At 35.2% G+C, this 12,616-nt stretch overlaps 1 long non-coding RNA gene across 1 annotated transcript in view; it reads right to left on the bottom strand.

Moving 5' to 3' along the window:
- Positions 1–4,998: 4,998 nt before the first annotated feature.
- Positions 4,999–12,616, bottom strand: part of LOC139147825 (uncharacterized) — a 31,533-nt gene continuing 23,915 nt past the window's right edge. The window contains exons 2-3 of the long non-coding RNA XR_011555806.1: positions 6,372–6,417; positions 4,999–5,368 (exon numbers count right to left, since the gene is read on the bottom strand). This is a non-coding gene — a long non-coding RNA (uncharacterized lncRNA). The remainder of the gene's footprint in view (positions 5,369–6,371; positions 6,418–12,616) is intronic.

Raw genomic sequence — 12,616 nt, 5'->3', positions numbered from 1 at the left:
TATGAAATCTATTTTATTCGGTAATGGGTCATGTCAAAAATATAAAATAGACTTTTAACAGAAAAAAGATTGGAATTCTGTAGTTGTAACAGTTAAATTTTGAAGGGTACCGCAAAATCTCAGTATTCCTGACTTGCGTGCATTTGTGTTGAATCTATCGTCTTTTAAGTCAACTGCTGAGCTTGTTTTAGAATATAACCTGGCTTGTTAGGTATCATTAGAAAGATAATTTACTAATCTTTAGAATGACATATTGTAACATGCAATATCTTGTACAGATTTTTATGAAATATGACCAAAACTTACGCCATACCCCAAAATTTACATCGAAAACTACTGTCATAGCTAATGTCAAATTCAAGCAATTTTTTTACGCAGACATAAAAAAATAGGCAATTTTTTGTATGAAATCTGTTTTATTTTGTACTTGGCCATATTAGAAATATGAAATGAACTTTTAACAGAAAAAATATTGGGATTCTCTAGCTGTAACAGCTGTATTTTGAAGGGTACAGCAAAATCTCAGTATTCCTGATTCGCATGCGTTTTTGTTAAATCTGTCATCTTATAAGTCGTCTAATGAGCTTGTTATTGATTTTAACCGGTTTGTTTAGTATTTAAATAGTCTTTATAATGACATATTGTAACAGGCAATATCTTGTATAGTTTTCATGGAATATGACCAAAACGTACCCCATACCCCAAGGTTTATATTGAAAGTATTGTCATAGATAACGTGATCAAATTCCGTGAATTTTTAGCTAGACATGATAAAAATAGCCCTGTTTCGGTATTAAATCTGTAGTATATGGTACTGGGTCATGTCAGAAATATGAAATAGACTTTTAACAGAAAAAATATTTGGACTGTATAGTTGTAACAGCCATATTTTGAAGGGAAATGCAAAATCGCAGTACCGCAAACTGGCACCTTTTTTGTTAAATTCTTCTTCTTGTAAGTCATCTGCTGAACTTATTTTGTGACACAACCTGGCTTGTGAGGTATCATTAGTAGGGAAATTTATTCTTCTTTAAGATGACATATTGTAATATACAATGTCATTCATAGTTTTCCTGGAATATGGTCAAACTTTACCCCATACCCAAAAAGTTCAAATCGCAAATTACAGCTTATCTTAAATTCTACCATTTTTTGCTGCACATAATACAAAAGCAATTCTTGTTTAAAATCTGATTTATTTGTTACAAAAGTATGTCACAAGTATAAAATTAACTTTTAACGGGAAGATGATACAATTTAGTAGCCATTTGGATCATTTTGGAGGGGGAACCCATATATTGCAAATGTATGTGTTTCGGCAAATTTGCCCTGATACCTGGGTACCTTCCAAATATGATCCAAAGGCTACAAAATCATATTATGTTCCTGTTAAAAGTTAATTTCATATTTTTAACATACTTTATTGACAAAAACACATATTTCATATATTGCATACAAGCATTGCCTTTGGTATATACAGTTAATAAATTGTAAAAAATGGTAGAGTTTCAGATTTGCAGTAATTGTGTGTAACCTTGGGTATGGGGTAAGCTTTGGTCCTATTTCATGAAATTTAAACAAGACATTGCATATTACAATATGTCATTTTAAAAACTAGTAAATTACCTTTCTATTGATACCTAACAAGCCAGGTTATGTCAACAATCAAGCTCAGCAGATGACTTTTAAGAAGACAGATTTAACAAAAAAGCAAGCGAGTTGGCAATACTGTGATTTTGCGAGACCCTTCAAAATATGACTGTTACAGTTGTAGAGTCCCAATATATTTTCTGTTAAAAGTCTATTTCATATTTCTGACATTCCCCCATACCAAATAAAAAGATTTCATATAAAGTATTGCCTTATTTGTTATGTCTAGCTAGAAAATTGGTAGAATTTGACGATAGCTACGAAAGTAATTTTCGATATAAACTTTGTGGTATGGGGTAAGTTTTCGTCATATGCCATGAAAACTATATAAGATATTGCATATAACAATATGTCATTTTAAAACGTAGTAAATCAGCTTTTTAAATGGTACCAAATAAACATGGCTATGTGATAAAATAAGCGCAGCAGATGACCTACAATGTGACAAAGTTAACAAAACACATATGAGTCTGCACTGCAGTGATTTTGCAGTACTCCCCAGAATATGACTGTTACAGCCATAGAATCCCAATATTATTTCTGTTTAAAGTGTATTTCATTCATTTCTTACATGTTTCTGTACCAAATAAAATAGATTTAATAGCAAAAACGCCCAGATTTTATATGTCTAGGTAAAAAAATGGTAGAATTTGGTTTAAGCTATGACTGAAATTTTCAATGTAAACTTTGGGGTATGGGGTAAGTTTTGGTTATATATCATGAAAACTATAGAAGATATTGCATGTTACAATATGTCATTCTAAAGATTAGTAAATTATCTTTCTAATGATACCTAACAAGCCAGGTTATATTCAAAAACAAGCTCAGCAGATAACTTATAAGAAGACAGTTTTAACAAAAATGCATGCAAATCTGCTACACTATGATTTTGCGGTACCCTTCAAAATATGACTGTTACAGATGTAGATTCTCAATATTGTTTCTGTTAAAAGTCTATTTCATATTTCTGACATGTCCCTGTAACAAATAAAATAGATTTAATAGCAAAAACGGCCAGATTTTCTGTGTCAAGCTAAAAAAATGGTAGAATTTGGTTTTAGCTATGACTGAAATTTTCAATGTAAACTTTGGGGTATGGGGTAAGTTTTGGTTATATATCATGAAAACTATAGAAGATATTGCATGTTACAATATGTCATTCTAAAGATTAGTAAACAATCTTTCTAATGATACCTAACAAGCCAGGTTATATTCAAAAACAAGCTCAGCAGATAACTTATAGGAAGACAGTTTTAACAAAAATGCATGCAAATCTGCAACACTATGATTTTGCGGTACCCTTCAAAATATGACTGTTACAGCTGTAGATTCCCAATATTTTTTCTGTTAAAAGTCTATTTCATAATTCTGACATGTCCGTGTATCAAATAAAACAGATTTCAGACAAAGCATTGCATTTTTTATTATGCCTAGCTAAAAAATTGGTAGAATTTGAGATTTTCTGTAATTTGTAATGTTAAATTTTGGGGTAAGGGGTAAGTTTTGGTTATATTTGACAAAAACTATAGAAGATATTGCATAGTGCAATATGTCATCTTAAAGAAAAATAAATTCTCTTTCTAATGATACCAAACAAGTGAGGTTATGTTAAAAAATGAGCTCAGCACATGACTTACAAGAAGACAGATTTGACGAAAATGCATTTGGCTTGGAAAATCGTGATTTTGCGGTACCCTTCAAAACATGACCATAACAGCTATTGCGTCCCTATATTTTTTCTGTTAAAATTCCATTTCGTATTCTAGGGATCCCAAGGGTTCTGAAAAATACAGGTTTCTTATCCTGTGGGGGGGGGGGGTGCACGTAGACCCCCTCTAGCCCAAGGACTAAACCATGTAGAGTGAAACAACATTATCAAAATCAAAATATCAAATTTATGTACACACATGCACTTTTTACCTGCCAGTGCAAGCAAAGTACATTTACATGAATACCATGTGTAAGTGTACAGATATAGATTGCTTTTTTTAATGGTAAAATGTTAATAGTTTGCCAAATACACTCCCATGTATTATGATTTGACATGTTAGGACGGAGTACATCAGCCACATTTTGCCCTCCAATAGTTGCGTAAAAAATGGTGGCCCTCCCCAAAAAGGCAAGCACGAAATTTCATGACCCATTCAAAAACGTTGCGCAAAAAAGTTGCGAACCACCTGTAATTTCTGTCCAATCCCTTTCAGGGGAGATTTCAAAATTATAGCAAGTCAAAGAGGGAGATTTAAATGTTAACACATTATGAGTTTGCTAGTGGGGTAATTTGAAAAATTTTGAGAACTTTTTCTTTTATTCTATTGCACCCCCTCCAGAGCTATGTGTGTGTACCGCTTTACCCAAGCATTGTTTTTATGGGGGAGGGGATCGTGAAATTTTTGTCATCTTAAAGGGTCATCAATTTTTTGTTGCAATAAGTAGGGGGTTCACTTATTTTTACTGATGCACAGGAAGAATTTGCAGGCCCACCCCTGGCAAAATAACTGCACACTCCCGTACTTGGTAGAATGCTTTCACTTGGTCTACCAAGATTTGAAAATCAAATGACGAGCATTCACGTGACATTGACCGAAATATTTAATCTTTGTAAAATGTTATTTAAACATGTAACACTTTTCTTCTCCACAACCAATAGACTATTTGGTTTGATTTTTTTAGCTTCTTTTGCTTACCTTAACATCTATAAGGGTTGTAGATATGTTCAAAACATGTGTTAATTGATACAAGTTGCCTAAATCTAATTTTTGGAATTAAACTACTTCCTGATAATGCGAACACTACTTATCCACTGTTCAATGAATATCTAATAAGAACGACTATCTGTCATGTCTGTTTATCTAACACATCTGATAGAATACACAAATCAGCGACCGATTCCGTCGCAAATGCTGTCAAAAGCTTATAAGGTTCAAATATCTCCTGACTATTGTTAGCATTGTAATGTAGTCACGTATTTACTTGATTGACTTATGCAACGTGCATATGCTACTTTGTTAATCGCAAACATTTGAGTATTGGTTTTTATTGAAGTCTCTCCCTGGAGACGTTAAACAACTTTTAGCTCCTTGTAGTATAAATGTCAACAAGAAGGATTTCATCGAAAAATTGGACGAATAAAAATATTTTCACAGTAACTTTTTAACAATGTTTCAAGCGATGACTTCATCGCACTCATATGTGAATCGCCAATTTTTTTAAATTTTATTTTAGTATTCTCGTATTTGCCGCATTTGTACAGAGATGTTTACTGTATCTCTCGGATAAACTCTACAACTTGCTTAATAAATTCAACATTGATTTCGCAAAAACTGAGCATTACCTTGATATTTTTCACAAACATAAGCATCTTTTTCTTCAGGTGGCTGAGCAAATAATGCATAATTCTCAGCCCTCTTCAGCCATGCATGGTTATTTGTGTTCTTAAAGCCAGAGCCCCATTTAATAGCATCATTCCGCCAAGGTTCTCCATTTGTCCATTTCCAGTCGTCGGATTTGTAGTTCTTGTACCCACCTATCCAATAATCCCGTTCATTGTCCAAGCTAATCAGTAAGTCAGATATGTAATCGAATTCCTCTCGTGAAGAAAACGCAACCGACCAATAACCTGATGCCTGGCAACTGTCATTTGCGTCAGAGAATGACAGCTCCTCTAATTTAACACTGTAACATGATCCTCCAAATGTATAGTCGCCATCAGTGCATACTGTAAGGGCATACAATTCAGATAAAGGGAAACTGTCATCAGTGAAATAGAACTGGCTTTATGGTTTGTTGTGTGACGGTATGAAATATTATACCAATGTTTAAAGTACACGAATGCTTTGTTCTGACCGGGTGGTTCAAATAGTAGGGCCTTTACTAGCATACAAGGTTGATGCTGTAACAAAGGTCATAAAATAATAGACGAAATTCGCTCATCCCGAAAATCAAACAGCCCTAAACGTAGATATTACTGAACAGAAGCTTAACTAATTAAATTATTGTCTTTAGAACTGCTAAGCTGGGAGATATGGCAAGCGCTGAGTCGTACAAATCAATGTAATGGCTGACATTTAGTGTTCGGTCTTAAGCGATGAATTTGCGTGACTCACATTTAGTTTTCATATTTCTTTTCTCCTTTCAGATGCTCTTTTCTTCGTAAAGAACCCATCTAACAAGCCATAAATAAACACTTATGCTGACATTTTGTAAAAGGCATGTATACAGTCAATTTTAGTACCCTTCACTATATGTAGCACTCAGGTAACAGCTGATGCTAGAGGACTCGCTGTGTGTCAAAATCTCGTAAAACGCGTACCCGCAGGCAGGTAAAATCCATCCTATGCCACGTCCATTTTAGCTGGAATACATTATGTACGCATTTTCTTAAATTTAAAAGGCACATTTTAGGCCTCTTAGGTTGAATAGTTTATGGGAAAATCAAAATTAGTTTGTTGACAGACATAGACTATATATACACTTATTAATTTCAACTCATGGCCTTGAAAACGATATCCTTCGACAAAATCGTCAGCCAGTGATATATCAAAGGCTTCTAAGTCAAGAGTTGTATAAACGTGTACGCTGTCTGCTCACCATACTTTGAATAAACACAATGAATGGTGGAGCACAAGTATAAAGTATTGAAATAGGCTTGATACTTTTGATTGAAATCAATGCAGTTGTATAACCCTTATTAGAATATGGTGACATAATTATGCACTTACATTGCACAGATATATGGATAAACAGTGTCGAATATAACACCATTACCTGAAAGAAAACATACCACATGTTATCGAGCCGTAATTATGCGAAATTATTATAATGTGTGTTAAATAAAGCTACGTTTTGCTATATTTTCCTTAGTTGGAAGTAATCTGGTATACGTAGAGACTGGTAATTACTTCAAACAGTCTTTAAGATCTGAAAGAATTTTTTTACACAAAACTAGTAATATGCTATGTTTGCGCATCAAATTTCTTAGCGAGAGTTAAGTTTGCTTTGTTGTAGATATTAAAAACTTTAACAAATATAGCATGATCAACCTCGTTAGTGATGACCAGACGACTTACTGGACCAGCATTACTTTCCAACTGAATTACAAAGAAAGTTAAATATCTTTCAAACAAATGAATAAACAAACCCAAATCCAAAACGATTTTATAAGGAAATGTATTATCAGTAATGACTGAACTCTTAAGTTGGCATTTCCGAAGAGGAATAAAAAATGAACAATTAACAAGAACGAGAGGGTTTACTCCTAACATTTGCGATATTTGACCAGATACTAATATTTGTGTGTTTCCTTAGCTTTCTAGGTATAGCAAGGCATGTTTTCTGAATAGCGTTACTTGAGCGAAGGTAATCATTTCTATGTATACAATACACACATTTTGGTTACTTGATTTCCCCTGACTATAATAGTTTCTACATATTTATGAAAAGTACTACAGTACAGGCGTTTGACTTTGCTTGGAAAACCGACAAGCAACTTTACCTTCAATAATTGTCAGACAATCATTAGATAGTTATATTCGCAACGGAAATTGATAATGTTAAATGAATCTTGTATCTGTATAATTTCGATAATTTTGATATCGTCAATCGTCAATAGTGCACACAGTCTTATTAGCTAGTAAATTACAAATAAACGTTCAATAAAATACATCCATTGGTCGAAATTTCAGTAACGTTCTCTTAACGTGTTACTGCAATATACTTTTGACATGACATGTTAACATACATTCAACGCCAAAAGTTTAATTTAAAAAAACGCCATTTAGATTTTCACTAACACTTGGCATACATTTGCTAACCCATTGAACTTCACTGTGTTAAGTAGCAGAACACACGTTGAAAGCTGAAAACTGTTCCAATTTTGAACATACTTACGCGATCAAAGAGGTAGTAATTTTTTTTTAAATACAAGGCGTGCGTCCAACGAAATCAATGTAAAAGCCCAGAAAACAATATGCACACATATTGTATTACCTTTAGTAGAACACTTTTCGATTTAGAGAGTCGAGAAGTATTTAAACCAGGGAAAAAAAGTATACAGATGTCCTCGTGGGAAATTATAGCGCTCGATGCGGAGGACAGACCGTTGTAAATAATAACACGAATTACTTCAAGTACAAAGTAATAACATCTGTTACTTAAGTATCATGCATTCTGCAATCTTCAGACAGAAGTGAAGGATTATTAGGGACACTATCACTTCTATATTTTCGGACATATCATTCTATTTGTAAGTGGTGTTAAAATTGAATAATTGATATTTGTTTTGGTGGCGATATTTTGAAACCAACTCAGAGTGTTTGTATAACTGCGTAGATTTGTGAACATTGATAATGAGCAGCTCTTCTGATATATAAAAATTACAACGTTTGCTTACGTTAGAGTAGCTCGATGCTTTATCAATGATTGACCACGAAATGTCAAAGACTTGGTCCTTACTTTTTAAGCTCCATACAAACTTTGACAACTCCGGACTGTTTTCGTATTTCTCGTTACGGAACGAGTGCATGTGGTTCCTGAAGCGCGTGTTGAAGCTGTTATCAGTAAGGCCTATGAAAACCTTTTCCATGTTGTACTTTGTGACTTCTTTTATCAGCATTTTGTCAGTGAGTAGTGCAATACGACGCACTGTCACGAGTGCTGTAAAAATTTTGCAAATCCGATTTTTTCGAAACAGGTGTCTAACCTTGGCCCACAAGTGCTCCACTGCATTTTTTGATTGATGTAAAGTTACGATGTTTACGATGCTGTGCATTGTTAATATCTTTATTCATATTCACAGGCATGTAAATAAACCATTACTGTCTATTTGTGGACAGGGCAAGGTAATATAATACAGCATATTCTACCAAAAGCTCCTACGCTTGCACGAATACGCGTACGTGTGTGGGATTGTTTACGAAGCAGGATCTTTTGAGTTCAAGTGATGAGACAGAGGCGTCGACTGTATTTCTTCAAACTTTATTACTACAGCTACGATGAACTACTGCTACAATAATATAATGTACCAGTGGGTGGATAAGTGACGACCAGATCCAGTGGTGAGCGATGCGCTCTGAGTATACGCATACACATACACTATACCGTGCATAAACATATACCAAAGTAAAGTGGCTAATTCAGACTGTGATATAGCCGATTTTGGCGGGAAAGTAAGCTTTGACTTTGATTGGTTAGAGATGAGTCACACGTCAGGAAGAATTAAAACTATGTGTAAACACAGGATATTGGAAGGAACTGAAGAGATTACAATCTGTCTTCATTGTCAAGGAATTAAGAAGTAGCTATCTTTGTATACGTTTCTCGACATTCTCCCGCCCGACAGAAAAGCTATCAAGTCTAAAATTCGAAAAATCATCGTAAACTAAAACTCGAGAAAAATGCAAAAATTGAAAGCGATCGAAATACTGAGTAAAATGACTAGATATCATATGGTGAGTATATGTGAGTATATAGGGTCCATTAAATAGTGTCCAATATATATTGTCGATATATAGAGTTCACATAGTGTTCAGGTCATGTATCCTACAACGTGCGATGGCCGCTGCTGTACATGTAGAACGTCGTTGACCTTTACTAGGGTCAGGCAGAATTGTGTCCGTGTCATTGTTGCTTGGTAACAATGTAGAAGTGTCTGCCTTACCGTGGCCGAAAACGACACAAACCCTCTTCAGTTTGTAATTGCGTCGTTCTGTTTGAGCTGCGTCGTTCTGCTTTGATCTGCGCTCTTCAGTTTGTAATTGCGTCGTTCTGTTTGAGCTGCGTCGTTCTGTTTTGACCTGCGCTCTTAAGTTTGTAATTGCGTCGTTCTGTTTGAGCTGCGCCGTTCTGTATGACTCTACGCTCTTCAATTTGTTTTGAGCATAAACGGAAGTACTGGAGCAAACATTTTGCAACAAATATTGAACGGTCCTTTGGAGAATACCATAGCAACGTGGCATCTTGCGCCTGCAGTCATAGTTAGTAAAGGGAGAGCAACTCCACACATCGTTCATACAGGCCCATTGGTTGTTTGCTTTTAATTCAGTAGTGTGTATTTTTTGTTTCACTGTCTTGTGTACAGAACTAAATTGGTACGGCGAGACATAGCCCGGCGTACAGGTCTGTGTGTTCCCGGCATTATACGGCCTCCACCACAGGAGGCCGTATAACACCGGGAACACACGGACCTGTACGCAGGGCTAGGCGAGACACAGATGTATTAGGAATGTCAGTGCAGTCTGCACTACAGAGAGACTGCGTACGACACAACTATCTTTTAACGCTATATTTCGAAAGTTTGCCAGACTTTCTTCATCAGTCGCCTATTCAGGTTCAGTGGATAAATTGCGAGGTATAATGGCATAATGTAGGCCTACATATTTCTATGTTGTTCCACGGGAAGTTTGCTCTTTCATTCTTGAAGTTAGGACGTCTAATTTTGTTCCATTGTGTTCATGGTGGTGTTCGTATTGTATTCAATACTAGATTGAGAGATATATATATGTGGTCGTCAACATTATATATATATATATATATATATATATATATTATTTACATACAAGAGAAAAAGGTAAAAAACGACAAAGAACAAGGATGGTACTTACATAAAAGAGACATTCTCAATCTCTGATTCAAAGTACATTTCCAGAGTATTCCAGCTACTCCTATACTTTACAGTTGTATTATTTTTGTAGGCAATATTTCTCTCAACTTTGTGTTTTTGTTTGACCTCCGTTATAAATAAATAGAACGGAAGAAATTTCTTTTTTCGTCTACACTTAGAAAGGAACTGATGTGCAGAGTAACAACATGTTTTTACTGTAATTTAATAACAGGGAGAGAGGTTATGCCTCCACTGTTACACTTGGACGAGGCTACCTTGTGGTCGTCATCATCACTTGCCGTACGTGGTAGAGCAGACAGTTTACATCTTGAGCATTTTTTAGCCATTTTATATACATGAAAGAGAAGGCAACTTCACACATCGTTTCTACTTTGTTAAATGATGCGGTACATCGAGTCGATTAATGTGTGTATATACAATCTCTCTTACTAACTATCCAAAGTGCTTCACTCTTTTCCTTGTTCATCTTCTGGCCGGGAATGTTGCCGAATGAGTCAACCATTCTGAGAAATTCTTCGGCAGATTTCACATCTGATAATATTCCAGTGGTGTCATCTGCATACTGTGCAATTTTGTCCGATTTGAATCCCCTTAATTGTTTTGTTGTGACGAATGGCGATGGACTAATTTTCTACATCAACTAAAAACAAATAAGGTGAAAGAGGATCACCTTGTCTTGAACCTTTGCTAACTTAAAAGTAATCAGAGGTGACACCATTATTAATTACCAGGAATAATATTGTAGTATAAAAGTTTGACCCATAGAATGAAAGATTCACCAAAATTAAATATCTTCAAAGCAAAATAAAGGAAAGGCCACTAGATACAGTCAAATGTATTGACAAACTCAATACAAAGTAGATACCAGGAATATCGTCGTTTTCTCTTGTAAAGTGCACCGAGTCTAAAATCTTGCGAACAGCGTCGCCCATGTAGCGACCTTTTACATAACCAGCTTGATTTGGGTGAATTATGTCCTGTAAAACTTTGAAATTCGAATTGAAAGGGCCTTGGCAACAATTTTTATAATCAACATTTAAAACAGAAATAAGTGTCCAATTTTTCAGCTGCAGACGATCTTTTCCTGTTTTATCAATAAAAGTAATGATTGATTGTCTCTGGGAAACTGACACTGACAACTCTCCATGTACATTTAGTTGAAACTCCCTACAATTAAATTACCAAACCAGGGTCAGAAACTCCATTCCCCGGACTTTTATTACTATACATGTTTTTCGAAGCTTGGTAGCACTCTCTGAAACTCCAATAACCTTCACAAATATTTTTCTGTAATGCTGACAGTACAGGAATATGCAAATCACCAGTGAACTCTTCTGCTTTTTCTTCAGGAAAACAATGTGTAGTCTGGTATAAATTTCGATAAAACTCTTTCTGTGTGTTTAAAATTTTATTTAAAGCTGTAGTAACAGTTCTTGTAGATGTTTGAAGTTTACGCGTGTGCTTTTGTAATGATTTCTCTTTTCAAGCTTCAAAAAACAAGCATTGCTTCTTTCACGAAGATCATGCCATTGTCTGGCACTTTGAATAATATAACGTTATTCCTAAAATACTGGGATTTAAGTCCGAGTACATCGTGCAGCGGAGGTATTGTCCGAGATGCGTCGCGTCGAGGACAATACTGAAGCGTACGATGTACGGTATTTTGGGTATATTGGGAATAACCTTATTATTATACACCTTTTTAGTCCAACTTTACTTAAGGCGTCTTTTGGATGCTCGTTGCGCACTATACTGAGCGCGCAGAACGAAATTTCAACACGCGCTGCGCAGTGCACATGGTCGAAATTGTACGTCAGCAACATAATTTCACTCGAATTTACAGGGTTTGGACTGACCACGATTTGCTTTGTGAAGTACTGAATGTTAAGAAGTATATCTTTTTGTAAACAATGTAAAATATTCTCTTCTTTTTCCTTGTGTTGACGTAAAGGTATTTTGAGGTCAAAGGTCAAGTAGTGTCCAATAACACCTAAAGTCCTGATACCGAAACTTACTGTACGACGAAATTCCATAGGTTACAGACGCAGGTGTATAATAATACCTTGTGTTTTGACTTTTAAATATAATCTAAAGCTCGCTGAACTTCATCAATGTCTTTCCTTGTTTTCTCTATTTCACTTCCAAATTTGATGCTCTACCTTTTTTCCTTGTCTCTTTGACACTTAGCCCGTTTTTGCTCTATTTAATATAAAAATCCCTGAATGCAAGTCACACTAACCAAAATCTTATACGTTCTTGCAAGTAGCATACGGTACCTGTCTACCAAATCTGACTTGAATCTGTACAGGCGTTTTTGAATTATCGGGTAAACAGACAGACAGACAG

This window comes from Ptychodera flava, chromosome 13 (genome assembly GCF_041260155.1).
Source record: "Ptychodera flava strain L36383 chromosome 13, AS_Pfla_20210202, whole genome shotgun sequence".
Lineage (NCBI taxonomy): Eukaryota > Metazoa > Hemichordata > Enteropneusta > Ptychoderidae > Ptychodera > Ptychodera flava.
Note: the sequence above shows the minus strand (reverse complement) of the source record. Positions and strands in the feature narration are given on the sequence as shown.